Source organism: Festucalex cinctus, chromosome 5, assembly GCF_051991245.1.
Source record: "Festucalex cinctus isolate MCC-2025b chromosome 5, RoL_Fcin_1.0, whole genome shotgun sequence".
NCBI lineage: Eukaryota > Metazoa > Chordata > Actinopteri > Syngnathiformes > Syngnathidae > Festucalex > Festucalex cinctus.
In genome coordinates this window covers 1,851,838-1,870,363 of record NC_135415.1, presented here as the reverse complement: position 1 = coordinate 1,870,363, position 18,526 = coordinate 1,851,838, and the positions used below count along the sequence as shown (strand labels likewise).

The window sequence follows — 18,526 nt, the reverse complement described above, 5'->3', positions numbered from 1 at the left end:
AGAGAGAGAGAGAGAGAGAGAGAGAGAGAGAGAGAGAGAGAGAGAGAGAGAGAGAGAGAGAGAGAGGTGTAACGGAGCGAGCCTCGTTCAGAAACGGAGTTGAGTTGAATAAAGGACTGGCGTGCTTGAATCCTTTGGACGTCTAATTATGACCCCATAGGTCGCTTGCACATGTCGTCACTTCCGCCTCGGATTTCTCGTAGTCGCCATGCTGGGTGGCCTCCATTTACGTAGCGATTCGGTCTAACACGTATCTATCACGTTTGTTTTCTGCGTTTAAAATGGTACATTGTTGCTGCATCGTTGGCTGTTCGAACAAAGCCAAGGGGGAAAATGGTCGGTCTTTTTTCCGAATTCCGAAAATAATTAGGAACCAGGGCCTGGAGACAGAGGAGTGCGGACTCCGGAGGGAAGTCGTTACTTTGGGCTCGTGTGTGCAGCCATCACTTTGTGAGCGGTAAGCTTATTTACCTTTATTTAATGCATGAGGATTAATAACGTTTCGACCGCCCATATATGGGCAAGTTGCTTATGTTTTGGATTCATGAGCAAGCAAGTTCGGTAGTACAAGCTGGCTAGCGGACGTTAGCCGAAAGCTAACATCGAACATTTTCACCCAAGTAGTGCCAGTGCAAAGTGTTTACTGCTGAAATTGGATTGATTAGTCTTGGGCTTTTAATGCCGATAACATGTTTTTTGGTGGCAAAATGTAAACTTGGAAAAAAAAAGAGACAGAAGGGGGTGATGCAAGAAAACAGACCCCCGGTAGCCTACACATCATGCTAAAGAACTTATTCACGGCCACCCTACTGCGGTAAAATAACCAGTCTTTCCATATTTTATTTGTTTATATATTTGTTTATTTTAACAGGTCGCCCTGCGCCCGTTTTTCTGTCCAATCATCCCGACTGGGCTCCAACATTAAAGTTGGGTCCCAAGTTACAACATCTATGTCTCAGCCCAGTCGGTGCCAAGATATGAACGTGCACAGGAGAGACAAGCAAAGAAAAGACGACTCGAAGTGGCAGAGATTGTTGCAGTTATGCAGCCAGATGGCTCCAGTAACCTGTACCCTCAAGTACTGCTGACATCATTGACTCTGGTATGCCACTCAGAATTCATTACATGATATATTGTATGCATGAGTGAATGTATGTGTTTGTTTGTGTGTGTACACGCACCTTATATTTTAGAGACATTTGGAAGTGTTTATAGAAATAAGTATTTGCCTGTAGCAATGTTCATACATTAAAAAATGCAACAAAATGTGTACATTTCTTTTACACTGACAAAAAAACTATACTACTTTACTATATTAAACCTATTACTGGTACCGTATTTTTTTGTGATTTTTTTCTCTTTTTTTTTTCTTTAGGGATCTCATGCCACACCGACTTGATTGCCAATGACATGATGGAAACGAAGGCGAGCATCAAAGCATTGGAGGAGGACAACATGCGACTGTTTGTTTGGCGCTAATAAAGGCAGCGTTTATACAAATTCTATTGTTGGGTTTGTTTACAAATCTATACATAATACAAATGACAGGATTTGACTCAATGTGCAATATGGTCCCTCTTAAAGTAATGGCATAAATCTCTATTATTTCTAAAAGCACAAAAAATGAAGTGAATAATGATTAGATGTAGTAATTTCAGGGTTAAAAATTGAACTGTTAATTAATGTAGTTTATTTTAGCACAGGTGCCTACCATCCTGAGATGACGGTATGATGTAATGTTGATGGGGTACGCAATGACTTTCATTATGCTATGTACAGAGGAAAAAGTTGCTCTCTTTTAAATTTGTTTAATGTAAGACAAGTACCAGTACTGTGTTACAGTTTTCCCAATAATCCTTGTTTCACACTTGTCACAAAACCACTGTCCTTTTGGCAGTCTAGATTGGCACACTTCAAGTGATATCATTTGATTTTACAATCTGCTGCAGCACAAAAAACTACTTTATTCCGATACTTTATACATGAGCAAGTGGTAGGTGACAGCGGCTGAGCAGGAACACTGGAAGTCCACTGCTGATCTAGTAAATGCTCTCCCGAGCAGTTCAGGTAAGGAGGGGATTTTGGGGAAAAAAACTCTGGCTTTTCCAACTGGCCAAAACGAGCGATCTGGGTGGACTCGCTCAATCACACTTTGTCCACACCACAAAGTCGCAGAAGTCCGTCCAGTTAAACTCATCTGTGCCTGAATCTGAAAATATTACAAACATTGTAATGAAAATATGAAACATAGAATTAAATAAGAAACTACAAAAAGTAAAACAATACATACCTGGTAATACTATTGGTGTTGTCGTGACGAGTGATGGGAATTGTTGCCATCTGGCACCAGACAGAAATTGGGTGTTGTGACAGCCTCCTTAACCGTGAGATCATAAGAAAAGCTGTCAGTATGCTCAGTAGTTACCATGAACACGTTTTATTGTACTGGAAACTGAAACTAAAAATACGTCCTCTGAGAGTGGTTAACCTTAACCATTTAGAATAAGTTGATTAAGTAACATGTAACTAGTGAAAGGGTAGCATTAAATTTAATTAAGCCACGGGGAGGCTGTGCAGTTACTTTTTATTCTTATACGCTCTGCCATATTTGCCTGTTATAAAATTATTAGAAAAACCACATCAGGTAAACCCAGCTGTGCATGTAAACACAATGATAACAGGAAGCCTGAGAACAAATCAACATTTTTGTGTGCAGAATTACCAACACCACGTGGTTTACTTACGTGCAACAGCAACCGTTTCTTCTGATGCGATGTTAAAGTTTACACTCTGTATCCACCCGCTTACAAAATAATTGTAAGCCTCCAGGGATTTGTTGGCGTGTTATGGAGCATGTTGTCAACACAAGGTAGGGAAAGATGTCCAGAGATGTCACATTTGGCCAGCAAGCTTTCTCCGTCAAAAAAAAAAATCACCCTTGGTCAGGACGTAATTAGGATCAATCCCGCCACACAGAGACACCTTCTGCCTGTATCGTTGTTTTTGATCTTCCGGTAAATCGTGAAAATTACATCAGGTTGATAAGCTCTACCGTGTAACTCGCGAGTGTACCTTGTGAACCGGCGGACACCCAATATGGCGCCCGAAGGAAAAACTCCCATGATGCATTACGATGTGCAAGCGACCTATTTGGACCATGGATACGTGACTTTTTTTTGGACGTCACAGGGATTTAAATATCAATGTTATTGTTATCAATATTATTTAATCAATTTAGTATTTTTCTGTGATAAAACTAATGTATTGCTATTTATTTATTTATTTAAATTATATATCTAATGCAGGTCTTCACATAAGAACATGACAAAACTTTTAGGTGCTTCCGGGTGGTGGAGTGGTTACGTCACTTGCCTTCAATGCAGGTGGTGTGGGGTTTGCTTCCCCGTCAGGGAGATGATGTTTGTGTCACACACATAAAGTCATGCAATAAATGAGCCTTCAAGAACAGTCTAAAATTATTTTTATTTTAATGATCTAATTTGGACTTACATTAGCCCTCATTTGAATGTCCTGAAAACGTAAATACGAAACGTCCAAAACACGTAAATACGGAACGTCCAGAAGACGTTGAAAAAAAGACGTCATCTGGCGTCACAGTCTGCACCTTCAGCGGACCGAGATTGGACGTACAAGAATTACCTTAAAAAGACGTCTTTGCGCAGTGGGTAGTGGTGTATTTTTATTTATTTTTTTGAAAGTGCTTATTTTGTATTATTAAAGTTTGTTTAGTTAAGTAGTTTTTCATTGTAAATTTGATATTGACCCTTTGCTTTCTTTCTGTATTTCTGTTTCATAGTTTTCACTGTGTTTTAAAATAAACCACCCGTTCCAAACTCTCCACCATGCGTGATCATTGATGCCAAGGGCAGCTACAGATCTCTAAATGGTCCTTAGACGTCTAGGCTAGAGAAAATAAATAAATAAATAAATAAATAAATAAAAAGTCTAAAAATGGTCTCAAAGTGAAAGATTTTTAGATGTCTATTTAGACGTCTTTTTAGATGGCTAAAAAGGTCTACAAATGGTCTAAGTCAATTATAAGTAAATAAAATACGTGTTGGCAAATCAATGTGTTACGCAACCAAACAGTCGCTTCCGGGCCACGCAACTTGCGTCAAGTCAAATATCCAAAGGGGAAAAAAACGTCCAAATCGCCCGTTATCCGTTTTCTCCATTTTCCATTTGTGCACAAAATCGGAAAATGGAAAACGAGTCGTTATCCGTTTTTTCCATTTTCATTTTGGAACGAATATTGAGAAAACAAGTCGTTTTTTCGTTTTTCCACTTCCCGTTCAGTTTGGAAAAACGATTGAACGAATAACACGGATTCGTCCAAATCGACCGTTATCCGTTTTCTCCATTTTCCATTTGTGCACAAAATCGGAAAATGGAAAATGAGTCGTTATCCGTTTTCTTTCATTTTCGTTTTGGAACGAATTTGAGAAAACAACTCGTTTTTTTTTGTTTTTCCACTTCCCGTTCTGTTTGGGAAAACGATTGAACGAATCATACACGGATTGAGAACAATGCCAAAATGCCATTTTTGAAACTTGGCTGGTGACCGTTTTGAACCTCTGAAAGTTTGTGGGTGAAACACTGTAAAATTAAATTATGAGAAGAAAAAGGTTGTCTTTTTGAATGATTTAATATGCTTTTTGGAGATTCAAACCCACTTTTCAGGTTTGGAAATATTTTTTCAATGTTTGTCTCTATGTGCCCTGCGATTGGCTGGCAACCTGACACGACGAGGTAAGGTAGGACTCAGACGCAGGCGTAAGGTAAGCCACCAAGGCAGCAGGTTTATTTCCGGCCAACAGGTGTCTCTCTCAAGCTGAGAGAAGAACAGGGAAGCAAAAAAGTGGAGAACAAAAAGCGCTCCACTAGGGAGGAAAAAACAGGCAAAAGGTACTGGGGACAACGAAAAGCGCTCCGCTAGGGAGGAAAAAGGGCACAAGGCAAAAGGGGTAACAAAAGGCGCTCCACTGGGGAGGAAAAAGCACAAAAACAAGGCAAAAACACTTGGCAACATGAACGAGGACATAAGGACTGTGGGACGCTTCCATGCACTGACTGTGTGTGACACTTCGGCAACGGAGGGGAGAATGCAGGTGGCTTGATTGGTGGCAGGTGGTGGTAATCATGGGCGGGGACCGGTAATTAGCAAGCTGCAGGAAGAGCAAGTGACCTGGGGTGAGAGGAGAGTTAGAACTTTCAAAATAAAACGGGAAACATGACTATGAAAATAAAAGCATGGGCTGTCACGCCGGTGGCGGCGTGACACAACCAGTCCAGGGTGTCCCCCGCCTACTGCTCAGAGCCAGCTGGGATAGGCGCCAGCACCCCCCGCGACCCTTGTGAGGAATAAGCGGTCAAGAAAATGGATGGATGGATATTCGAATACTAAAATACTCGATAGCTGCAGCCCTAAAAATTATTATACAGTATTTACACAACTAACGTATGTTTCATGTTTTGTAAATATGGATGTGTTCTTTTTGTAGAGCTTTACCGTAAAAAGTAACACATTTATTTTTTGATTAGCCCATTAATGTCACATTTTGGAAGGATATTGAAATTTATTTTATGTGTGAATTGAAACACAAGATTGTATTAGCTTTATTATTAACCTTTTTGAATGTAAGAACAAAAAAATGTCAACTTTAGTTAAGTTGGGAAACTGTTATACTGAATCTACAAATGTACTAAACTCAAAAACCTTGATTCAAATTCTTTTTGATTGAAATTGACAATCATTTTAACTCCCTTTACGATTAATAATTATTATCCATTGTTACAGGCAGCCTCGCCCAAGAGTTGTATTATGGGGGGGATAGAGTGTTGCAGTGCCGCACTTTGGCACAGGGGGGCGGTGTTGGTTCAGAAAGTGAATGGGAGCTGTGGATATTGCTTTGAGCGCACTGTATGTTGGTGGTGTGGGGAAGCAACGAAAATGAGAATCTGCCTGATTCATCCATCCATTCATCAATTTTCTTAAGCTGCATAATGGTCACAAAGGGGGTGGGGGATGAGCGTTTTACAACTTGGTCCGAGTGCAACGCTTTTATTTTCAAAAGCTGTACCACCTGTACTTCCTGATTATTAGTGTACTCTCTTACTTTGAAGTGTATCCCACCACTTCCTGTGTGACACTTCCTTTCACTTCCATGTTGTAAACAGTGGAATGCGGAAGTGCTGACAGTGCCGGTCTTTCGGCCAGATCCCCTTGCAACTGGAGTTACTCCCACAATTTCGGTTGCAAATTCTAAGACAATGATGGTAAGTAAACTCTCACATATTTTATGTCAGAATAGTTACACTAAGTGATGATGTAAGTGTTGATTGAGTTGTTTTACGTTTTATTTATGTTTGTCAGCGCCACTTTACACATACAGTACATAGGGCTGCTCGATTATGGAAAAAATAATAATCATGATTATTGTGGTAATAATTGAAATCACGATTATTCAAAACGATTATCTATGTTTTTGTTCAAAGCAAGAAAATGTTTAAAAATTTTAAAATATTAAGACAAATAAAAAAAAATACTATGTAAGCTCATTTTGGACCAAACAGACTTTAATAATAAATTATTATTTATGTTACAAGATAAATCTCTTCCCATAGATTTTATTCAATGGAACTAAAGTGAAGTCAGACCCACAATAGCAATTTTTGGCGGCTAAATAAATAGCACATTTGCGTAAGCCTGGTTTGTTAATAAGCGAGAGGAACGTCAAATTAGTCAGACTGTCAGCATCAAAGTGTGCACAGTATATCAATCCTTTTTTCTGAACCGCTAATCCTCACGTAGGGTGGCCACTTCCATAAGGTCACAAAGGAGGACATGTTTTAAAAAATTAAGTGTTCCTTCGCTATAACGCGGTTAACTTTTCATGGCTTTGCTGTTTTGCAGATTTTTTATTTTTTTTGACACAGTAATATACCTATTTTATAAAATTTATGAAAGTTTGAACATTGAGAATGTTTAAACAAGAGAGAGTTTGAGAAAAGTGTATAAACTGTGTGGTGCGGGGTTTTAGAGCCTTAAAACGTGTATAATACATTTAAAACATAAAGCTAACAACTTCACGAATTTTGGGTATTTTTTGGAACCTAACCCCAGCGGACAACGAGGGAACACTGTAGATGAGACTCAAGGTGTATTTTCATCAACAATAAAGTTTTGTGCTCTCTGTCCACTTTCACACCACATCTACACTTCTGTAGGACTGCTGATGCTTCACAGGTTGTGCCGATCATTGTTTCATTTTGACATATTGAATAGTCTTAAAAAATAACATTCAATAAGGTTTCATGATTTTATAGAACACAGGAAAATATAAATGTGTATTTACAACACTACATACTTTGTCCAGCACGTGTGTACACTGCACCAGCGAGCGTGTTTTGATTGTCTAGCTGTCATTTATCAAATCTACTCTGGAGTTACTCCCTTCTAGAACTTGGTGCAACTTGGTGGCAAGCCTCTCCCCACCGGGCTCGGTGTTCTGGTGTTCCGCCTTTTCCCCTGGTGCTTCCTCCTCTGCTTCCCCCCTCGCTGGGCCTCGTTCTGCGGCCTTGGGCTTGGAGGTGTGGGCCGGGGCTGGGGCGGGGGTGTTCCGGGCGTCTGGGTCGGCTCGCCGACCGGTGTCCGCTCGGGTGGTTTGGGGGTGGCCTTGGTGCTGCCGCGGCCTGGGGGTTTCGGGGGGGGGGGGGGGGGGGGGGGGGTGCTCGCTTTGCTGGACCGCGGTTGACGGCTTCTTTCTTTGGTGGTGGTCCTTATGCATGCCAGATCCGTCGCACCAGCTTCTACTGAAACTCAACAGAAGTAGCCTCTCCCTCCCACAGCCCCTTGAATCAGTGGGTGCTGGTGTCTGTGGATCTCACTTTGCTTTATCTATCCTTCCCTCCTTCCTCTCTTTAGTTTTTCCTCTGGTCACTGGAGATCTCAATTTATTGGAAGTTTGAGGTTTCTGGGGTTGGCATAAGACTCTGGTTTTGTAACCACGCAGGAGGGGTTTTGTTGGTGCTGGATTTCACTTTGATGGATTGGATGTACTGGCTTCTATGGATCTCACTCTGCCTTATCGATCCTTCCCTCCTTCCTCTCTTTAGTTTTTCCTCTGGTCTCTTGAGATCTCGCTAAATTTGCTGGAATTTAGAGGCTTCCGGGGTTGGCGTAAGACTTTGATTTTGTAATCATGGGGAAGGCAGGAAGTGTTTGGTCGTTGCTGGATTTCACTTTGACTTATCTTTCTTTTCTCTTTATTTTTTCTGACCTTTTCTCTGGTCTCCTGACCATTTGAACCTCACGACTCTGGCAAGATTCTGAAGTACCTGGTTAAGGCGAAGGGTAATGGGATATTTATAAGGCTTTAGGTGAATTAATGAGTATAAATTTATACGTATTTGCACGCACACGCACGCACGCGCACGCACGCACGCACGCACGCAAACGCACATACGCAAACGCACGCACACACACACACACACACAAAAACAAAAAAAACGGCTTTTTTTCCCAACATATTTTGCCTAACAAATTTGAAGCGCACCTGTTATGTGTTAATTTTTTCAACATTTAATGTTATGAGGACATCTTCAAAAATGTATATCCATTGCACACAGTCATCCTGCTTTTTCTAATCAATTAATTATTTGCATAATTTAAAATGGGAAAAAAATGACCTACAGCATATGTAAACATTTATTAAATTGTTTACTTTAATGCATGTAGTTATGTTTATTGCTCAAACTCGAACAGCTACCTTTAATGTAACCGGCATCCACTGTCAGCTAAAAAGGATCATCTGCGGTCAAAATTAATAGTGTGATTAATCTGTGGTAATACAGCGATTAATGTGATAATTTTTTGTGATTAATTAATTAGTTAACGCTTTAACTTTGACAGCACTAATTCAAACACAGTTTAAAAGATGTTTGTTTTTATTATTATATTTAACAGTTTAAAAATGTTTCACTATAACACATTACCAATTCACATTTCACTGGGAATGCACTCTTGTGGGGTGATATTGAGCAATAACATTATGTACAATATTAAGTTAATTTAAAATGAAGGAAAGGTTGAAATGGAGAAAAAAAGAGGTGTGTGTCATTGAGCAGACATGGCACTATGATGCAGCATTGGTTTGGGGTCAATAGGTCACATGGCCTGGATGCTATTGAGCTCAGAAGCCAAAATTTACAGATAATGAGATTTTTTTTTTTTTTAAAGTAAGTGAAGGTCTAAAATGAAAAAAATAAAAGGTGAGCATCATCATTCAGACATGCCGCTATAAAGTAGCATTGGTTTGGGGTCAATATGTCACATGGCCCTGGAGCAATTGAGCCCAGGAGCTGAGTGATGATGTGCACCTTTTATTTTTTCATCTTAGACCTCCACTTATTTTTAACATTTTTTTTCTCATTATCTGTAAATTTTAGCTTCTTAGCTCAATAGCTTCCAGGCCATGTGACCTATTGACCCCAAACCAATGCTGCATCATAGTGCCATGTCTGATAGATGATGCACACCTTTTATTTTTTTCATTTTAGACCTCCACTTATTTTTAAAAACATCTTTTCCTGTATATCTGTAAATTTTAGCTATTGAGCTAAGAAGCTAAAATTTACAGATAATGAGAAAAAAAAATGTTAAAAGTAAGTGGAGGTCTAAAATGAAAAAATAAAAGGTGTGCATCATCATTCAGACATGCTACTATGATGCAGCATTGGTTTGGGGTCAATAGGGCACATGGCCTGGAAGCAATTGAGCTAAGAACCTAAAATTTACAGATAATGAGAAAAAAAAATTGTTAAAAATAAGTGGGGATCTAAAATGAAAATAATAAAAGGTGTGCATCATCTATCAGACATGGCACTATGATGCAGCATTGGTTTGGGGTCAATCGGTCACATGGCCCTGAAGCTATTCAGCCCAGGAGCTAAAATTTACAGATATACAGGAAAAACATTTTTTTTTTAAATAAGTGGAGGTCTAAAATGAAAAAAATAAATAAAACTAGAGCTGCGAGCAGCTATAAAGGGCCCTCGCAACCCGGGCCACGTTGGGGTATTTGCACGTCGGGGTACTGGCATGTTGGGGTACTGTCAAATAGGAAACCATCTAAATTTTAAACGTTTTTGCCATGCTTTGTGTTTGTAAAGTTTCATGGAAAGGCCAAAAATGATGCACAATTAACAAAATAAAATCAAAATGGATTGGCACATGGCTATATAGAATACTTTTTGAATATATTAGGCATGCCTGCCAATATTCACACATCTAGCTGAATCATATAATCGGAAAGACTTCATAAAAATGTCTAGAGGGCGCTATTGAAGCATTTATTGCAAATTTAATAAGAAATCTCTAAAATATTCATGCTTATGACAAGCCTGATGTGTGTGTAAAGTTTCATGAGTTTTTGCACATGTTTAGACCAAAAAAAAAAAAGCAGCATTTTACTTGGCAAACAATGCATCGCCATGAAACGGCATGCGACAAAATAAATAACTTTCGATAACTTTGTATCTTAAACATCTTAAGATGAAGCACACCAAGTTTGAAGACAGTCGGATAAATTTTGTAGGAGGAGTTCGTTAAAATATGACCCCTAAAAAAGGCCACAAAAAATGGCTACAAATCCCAACGTAAATCAAAATGGCGGACTTCCTGTTTGGTTTAGCAGATGGTTCCAAGAGACTTTTTTTGTGTGGGCTCTTATGTATGCCTCTAAATTATCATAGCGCTAGGTGAAACGTACAACCGGGAATGCTTCGTTAAAGAGGAGTTTTTTCCTCAAAATGTGATGACCCGCCCCTACGGGACTTCCTGTTGGGTTTAGCACATGGCACCAAGAGACTTTTTTGTACATCGTGGGCTGTTAAATTTGTCTCCAAATTTTCGTAGCTCTAGCTGCTTCGTACAACTGGGAATGCTTCATTAAGAGGGAATTTTTTCCTTTGCAAACTGTGCATGCCACGGCAACAGCGTGCGACGAAATAAAAAGCTTTCAATAACTTTTCATCTTCAACATTTTAAGATGAATCACACCAAGTTTGGAGATGATCGGATAAACTCTGTAGGAGGAGTTCGTTAAAATAAGACCCCTATGAAATGGCCCAAAAAATGGCAACACGTTCCAAAGTAAATCAAAATGGCGGACTTCCTGTTCGGTTTAGCATATGGTTCAAAAATAGTTTTTTGTACCTTGAGGGCTGTTACATATGTCTTCAAATGTTGGTAACTCTAGTTGAAATGTACAGCCGGGAATGCTTCATTAAATAAGAATTTTGAAACACAAAATTTGATGCCTCGCCTCTGGCGGACTTCCTGTTAGGTTTAGCATATGGCACCAACAGGCTTTTTTGTAGATCATAGTCTGTTACATATGTGTACCAATTTTCGTGGCTCTCAATTAAACGTACCACCGGCAATGCTTTGTTAAGTAAGAATTTTGAAACTGTAAATTTGATGCCCCGCCACCGTCATATAGTATGTCAAAAACTTTAGATTTTTTACCATGATGTTGTCCCAGGTGTTGAGATGGTACAGCCCAAGTTTGAAGTCAATCGGGTTAACCGTGTAGGAGAAGCGGGCAAAAGTATGACCCCTGTAAATGTGCAAAAATGGGCCAAAATTGGACATTCAAATACTCATACCTCACTTCCTGTCTATTTTAGGGTACACATATCAAAGAGGTTTTTGTTCATCTGGATGTGCTACAGGTGCCACACAATTTTCGTAGCCATAGGACAATCGTAGCGGGACAGGGATCCGTTAAACCTATGTAGGTGGCGCTACAGAGCCATTTTTCTGTTATCATGTATGGCGACTTTAAAATATCAAATTTTTCGCCAGGCCCGATCTGCGTGTAAAGTTTGGTGAGTTTTCGTTCATGTTTAGTGCCTCAAAATGTGGTTGTTTGCGGAAAATAATAATAACAAAGAAAAAGAAGAATAACTAGAGCTGCGAGCAGCTATAAAGGGCCCTCGCAGCCCGGGCCACGTTGGGGTCCTTGCACGTTGGGGTACTTGCACGTTAGGGTACTGGCACGTTGGGGTACTGGCATATTGGAAGCAAAATTTCTTTGAAAATGGCATAATAAACGTTTACATGTAGAATATTTTTTTTGCCAGTGTGTGTCAAGCTCAACGGGTTTTGGTGATTGTTAAGACCTGCAAAAATCAGCGTCCTTATTTATTTTTAGGCAACGAGTTGCCCTGATTGGTATTTTTTGTAAAAGTGTATATATACATCATCGCTCGTTGTACTCATTGCACAATGTTACTTTTATTGTCCAAAGGGGCAATCAAAAATGAATAAAACAAAATGGAAACGTACATACGTTTGGATCGGTGTGAAGCCAGTTAACAATTTGAGTGGTGGAAACTAAAAGAATATTCATAAATGACTTAGTTATCACACTTTGAATGAGTTTACATTTTTTGTACAAAATACCGTATGTGGGGTATTTTTTTATTTTTTTTTATATAAGCCTCAAGGGCTTGGTGGCGCTGTATTTATAACTGAATGTTGTCATAGAGATACCTTCAGGCCTTGATTATAAGCATACATGTCAAGTGTGGGATTTTTTTTGGAGCATGTACCGTGGAGTTATTATGCATATCCTTCATTCACGATATTGCTTTTAATGTCCACAGAGGCTATCAAAAATAAATAAAAATATATATATGTTTGGATAAGTCTGATGCCAGTGAACATTTTGAGTGGTGGAAACTAAAAGAATATTCATAAATGACTTAGTTATCACACTTTGAATGAGTTTACATTTTTTGTACAAAATACCGTATGTGGGGTATTTTTTTTTTATGCCTCAAGGGCTAGGTGACGCTGCATATATAACTGAATGTTGTCATAGAGATAGCTTCAGGTCTTGACAATAAACATACATGTCAAGTTTGGGATTTTTTGGAGCATGTACCGGGGAGTTATTAAGCATATCCTTTTTCAGTGCGAAACACAAATTTTGATGCCCCGCCTTCATCATATAGTATTTCGAAAAGTCAAGATTTTTCCCCCTGTCGTTGGCTCAGGTCTTGACATGGTCCAGGTCAAGTCTTAACTCAGTCAGATGAAACGTGTAGGAGAAGTGGGCAAAAGTCTGCCCCCTGTGAATGTGCAAAAATCGTCAAAAATGGGACATTCAAAAATTCGTAGCTCACTTCCTGTTCATTTTAGCATATGGGTCCAAGAGACTTTTTTTTGTAGGTCTTTGGCTCCCTCATGCACCTAAAAATTTTCGTAGATCTTGCTTAAACGTACAACCGGGGCTGATTCATTAAATATTCCTAGGGGGCGCTATTGAGTCATATTTGTAAAAATAGCACAATCAACAATAAAATATGGCTCATTTTACCAGGCCAGATGTGTGTGCCAAGTTTCATGAGTTTCTGTGCATGTTTAGGCCCTCAAAATTGGCGTTGTTTACTTGGCGAACAGCGCTTAGCCACGCCCACAGCGACTCGCGAAAACTCACAAACTTCGTGTTGTGACAGCATGAAGGCCGACACCCTCATCTGAGCAAATATGAGGTAGGTCCAGTTAACATGGTTGGAGAAAAACATTGAAGAAAAATCGTAAGAAAAAAAATTGCCAGTAGGTGGCGCTATCAGTAAGATGAAATATAAGTTTGTAGATGTCTTTAGGGCTGGACTCTCATCAATTGTGTAAAATTTTGAGAAGATAGCATCATCTCGGTCAAGTTAATGCAGCTTTTGTTGTCACGAGAAATCTTCAGACTTTGAGGCACCGTAGCGGCCACGCCCTTTGGCGAAAAGTTACAATATTCGGTGTGGGGCATGATCAACATCTTAAGGCTTTTCTGACCAATTTTCAACTGGATCCCTTCAACGAGCTCAGCACAGTAGCTAAAAACGTAAAGTATGACAATTATTGTTACCACTAGGTGGCGCTACATGGATAACTGAATTTTATCATATAGATGTTTTCAGGCCGTGACTATTAAGTTGCCTGATAAGTTTGAGATTTTTTGGAGCTTGAACATGGGAGTTATTAAGCATTTGCTCTTTCTGGACAAATGAAATTTTAAAGGCAATATTTGATGCCCCGCCCCCGTCATATAGTATTTCGAAAAGGCAAGATTTTTTCCCCAGTTGTTCTCTCAGGTCTTGAGATGATAAATGCCAAGTTTGAAGTCAATTGGATGAAAAATGTTTGCAAAGGGGGAAAAAGCATGACCACAGTGAATGTGCCAAAATAGGCCAAAATTGGACATTAAAAAATTCATAGCTCACTTCCTGTACATTTTAGCTACATGGTCCCAATAGACTTTTTTGTGCGTCTCGGGGTGCTACACGTGCCTGCCAATTTTCGTTGCTCTAGCTCAAACATGCCGGGCTTGGTTTTTATTTTTCTATGCTAGGGGGCGCTATAGAGTCGCGTTGTTATGACGACTTCATAATATCAAATTTTTCGCCGGGCCTGAGGAGTGTGCAAAGTTTGGTGAGTTTTCGTAAATGTTTAGGTACCCAAAATCGTGATCGTTTACGGAGAAGAAGAAGAAGAAGAAGAAGAAGAAGAAGAAGAATAACTAGAGCTGCGAGCAGCTATAAAGGGCCCTCGCAGCCCGGGCCACGTTGGGGTCCTTGCACGTTGGGGTACTTGCACGTTGGGGTACTGGCACGTTGGGGTACTGGCATATTGGAAGCAACATTTCTTTGAAAATGGCATAATAAACGTTTACATGTAGAATATTTTTTTTGCCAGTGTCTGTCAAGCTCAACGGATTTTGGTGATTGTTAAGACCTGCAAAAATCAGCGTCCTTATTTATTTTTAGGCAATGAGTTGCCCTGATTGGTATTTTTTTGTAAAAGTGTATATACACATCATCGCTCGTTGTACTCATTGCACAATGTTTACTTTTATTGTCCAAAGGGGCAATCAAAAATGAATAAAACAAAATGGAAACGTACATACGTTTGGATCGGTGTGAAGCCAGTGAACAATTTGAGTGGTGGAAACTAAAAGAATATTCATAAATGACTTAGTTATCACACTTAGAATGAGTGTACATTTTTTGTACAAAATACCGTATGTGGGGTATTTTTTTTATATTTTTTATATAAGCCTCAAGGGCTAGGTGGCGCTGTATTTATAACTGAATGTTGTCATAGAGATACCTTCAGGCCTTGATTATAAGCATACATGTCAAGTGTGGGATTTTTTTTGGAGCATGTACCGTGGAGTTATTAAGCATATCCTTCATTCACGATATTGCTTTTAATGTCCATAGAGGCTATCAAAAATAAATAAAAATATATATATGTTTGGATAAGTCTGATGCCAGTGAACATTTTGAGTGGTGGAAACTAAAAGAATATTCATAAATGACTTAGTTATCACACTTAGAATGAGTTTACATTTTTTGTACAAAATACCGTATGTGGGGTATTTTTTTTTCATGCCTCAAGGGCTAGGTGGCGCTGCATATATAACTGAATGTTGTCATAGAGATAACTTCAGGCCTTGACGATAAACATACATGTCAAGTTTGGGATTTTTTTGAGCATGTACCGGGGAGTTATCAAGCATATCCTTTTTCATTGCGAAACACAAATTTGATGCCCCGCCCTCATCATATAGTATTTCGAAAAGTCAAAAATTTTCCCCCTGTCGTTGGCTCCGGTCTTGACATGGTCCAGGCCAAGTCTTAACTCAGTCGGATGAAACGTGTAGGAGAAGTGGGCAAAAGTCTGCCCCCTGTGAATGTGAAAAAATCGTCAAAAATGGGACATTCAAAAATTCGTAGCTCACTTCCTGTTCATTTTAGCATATGGGTACAAGAGACTTTTATGTAGGTCTTGGGCTCCCTCATACACCTAAAAATATTCGTCGTTCTTGCTTAAACGTACAACCGGGGCTGCTTCGTTAAAAAATTTCGAGGGGGCGCTATTGAGTCATTTTTGTAAAAATAGCACAATCAACAATTAAATATTGCTCATTTTACCAGGCCAGATGTGTGTGCCAAGTTTCAGGAGTTTCTGTACATGTTTAGACCCTCAAAACTGGCGTTGTTTTCTTGGCGAACAGCGCTTAGCCACGCCCACAGCAATTCGCGAAAACTCACAAACTTCGTGTTGTGACATCATGAAGGCCGAAACCCTCATCTGAGCAAATATGAGGTAGGTCCAGTTAACGTGTTTGGAGAAAAACGTAGAAGAAAATTCGTAAGAAAAGAAATTGCCACTAGGTGGCGCTATCAGTTAGATGAAATGTAAGTTAGTAGATGTCTTTAGAGCTGGACTCTCATCAAATGTGTGAAATTTTGAGAAGATAGGATCATCTCGGTCAAGTTAATGCAGCTTTTATTGTCACGAAAAATCTTCAGACTTTGCGTCACCGTAGCGGCCACGCCCTTTGGCGAAAAGTTACAATATTCGGTGTGGGGCATGATCAACATCTTAAGGCTTTTCTGACCAATTTTCAACTGGATCCCTTCAACGAGCTCAGCACAGTAGCTAAAAACGTAAAGTATGACATTTATTGTAACCACTAGGTGGCGCTATATGTATAACTGAATTTTGTCATATAGATGTTTTCAGGCCGTGACTATTACGTTGCCTGAGAAGTTTGAGATTTTTTGGAGCTTGTACATGGGAGTTATTCAGCATTTGCTCTTTCTGGAAAAATGAAATTTTAAAGGCAATATTTGATGCCCCGCCCCCGTCATATAGTATTTCGAAAAGGCAAGTCTTTTTGCCCAACTGTTCTCTTAGGTCTTGAGATGATAAATGCCAAGTTTGAAGTCAATGGGATGAAAAATGTTTGCATAGGGGGAAAAAGCATGACCACAGTGAATGTGCCAAAATAGGCCAAAGTTGGACATTAAAAAATTCATAGCTCACTTCCTGTACATTTTAGCTACATGGTCCCAATAGACTTTTTTGTGCGTCTCGGGGTGCTACACGTGCCTGCCAATTTTTGTTGCTCTAGCTCAAACGTGCCGGGCTTGGTTTTTATTTTTCTATGCTAGGGGGCGCTATAGAGTCGCGTTGTTATAACGACTTCATAATATCAAATTTTTCGCCGGACCTGAGGAGTGTGCAAAGTTCGGTGAGTTTTCGTGAATATTTAGGTACCCAAAATCGCGATTGTTTGCGGAGAATAAAGAAGAAGAAGAAGAAGAAGAAGAAGAATTTTTACAAAAACAATAGGGACCTCGCAGCGGTCGCTGCTCGGGCCCTAATAATAATAATAATAATAATAATAATTTTTACAAAAACAATAGGGACCTCGCAGCGGTCGCTGCTCGGGCCCTAATAATAATAATAATAATAATTTTTACAAAAACAATAGGGACCTCGCAGCGGTCGCTGCTCGGGCCCTAATAATTTTTACAAAAACAATAGGGACCTCGCAGCGGTCGCTGCTCGGGCCCTAATAATAATAATAATAATAATAATTTTTACAAAAACAATAGGGACCTCGCAGCGGTCGTTGCTCAGGCCCTAATAATAATCATAATAATAATAATAATAATAATTTTTACAAAAACAATAGGGACCTCGCAGCGGTCGCTGCTCGGGCCCTAATAATAATAATTTTTACAAAAACAATAGGGACCTCGCAGCGGTCACTGCTCGGGCCCTAACTAGAGCTGCGAGCAGCTATAAAGGGCCCTCGCAGCCCGGGCCACGTTGGGGTCCTTGCACGTTGGGGTACTTGCACGTTAGGGTACTGGCACGTTGGGGTACTGGCATATTGGAAGCAAAATTTCTTTGAAAATGGCATAATAAACGTTTACATGTAGAATATTTTTTTTGCCAGTGTGTGTCAAGCTCACCGGGTTTTGGTGATTGTTAAGACCTGCAAAAATCAGCGTCCTCGTTTATTTTTAGGCAATGAGTTGCCCTGATTGGTATTTTTTGTAAAAGTGTATATATACATCATCACTTGTTGTACTCATTGCACAATGTTACTTTTATTGTCCAAACGGGCAATCAAAAATGAATAAAACAAAATGGAAACGTACATACGTTTGGATCGGTGTGAAGCCAGTGAACAATTTGAGTGGTGGAAACTAAAAGAATATTCATAAATGACTTAGTTATCACACTTAGAATGAGTGTACATTTTTTGTACAAAATACCGTATGTGGGGTATTTTTTATTTTTTTTTATATAAGCCTCAAGGGCTAGGTGGCGCTGTATTTATAACTGAATGTTGTCATAGAGATACCTTCAGGCCTTGATTATAAGCATACATGTCAAGTGTGGGATTTTTTTTGGAGCATGTACCGTGGAGTTATTAAGCATATCCTTCATTCACGATATTGCTTTTAATGTCCATAGAGGCTATCAAAAATAAATAAAAATATATATATGTTTGGATAAGTCTGATGCCAGTGAACATTTTGAGTGGTGGAAACTAAAAGAATATTCAGAAATGACTTCGTTATCACACTTAGAATGAGTTTACATTTTTTGTACAAAATACCGTATGTGGGGTATTTTTTT

General features: G+C 39.4%; 1 protein-coding gene and 2 long non-coding RNA genes across 8 annotated transcripts in view; 2 read left to right on the top strand and 1 right to left on the bottom strand.

The window, feature by feature from the left end:
• The first annotated feature begins 80 nt into the window (after positions 1–80).
• LOC144019377 (uncharacterized) lies at positions 81–1,500 on the top strand. Its single transcript, XR_013283649.1, has 3 exons — positions 81–457; positions 872–1,102; positions 1,376–1,500. It is a non-coding gene; the product is annotated as an uncharacterized LOC144019377 (long non-coding RNA).
• A 498-nt stretch (positions 1,501–1,998) lies between these two features.
• Positions 1,999–3,088, bottom strand: LOC144019378 (uncharacterized). Its single transcript, XR_013283650.1, has 3 exons — positions 2,745–3,088; positions 2,291–2,377; positions 1,999–2,209 (listed from the first exon to the last, which is right to left on the bottom strand). It is a non-coding gene; the product is annotated as an uncharacterized LOC144019378 (long non-coding RNA).
• Positions 3,089–6,199: 3,111 nt separating this feature from the next.
• ydjc (YdjC chitooligosaccharide deacetylase homolog) overlaps positions 6,200–18,526 on the top strand; it is a 324,913-nt gene continuing 312,586 nt past the window's right edge. For all 6 annotated transcript variants that reach the window (XR_013283724.1, XR_013283722.1, XR_013283723.1 and 3 more), the window contains exon 1: positions 6,200–6,297. The gene's annotated coding sequence lies outside the window, so the exon portion shown is untranslated. The remainder of the gene's footprint in view (positions 6,298–18,526) is intronic.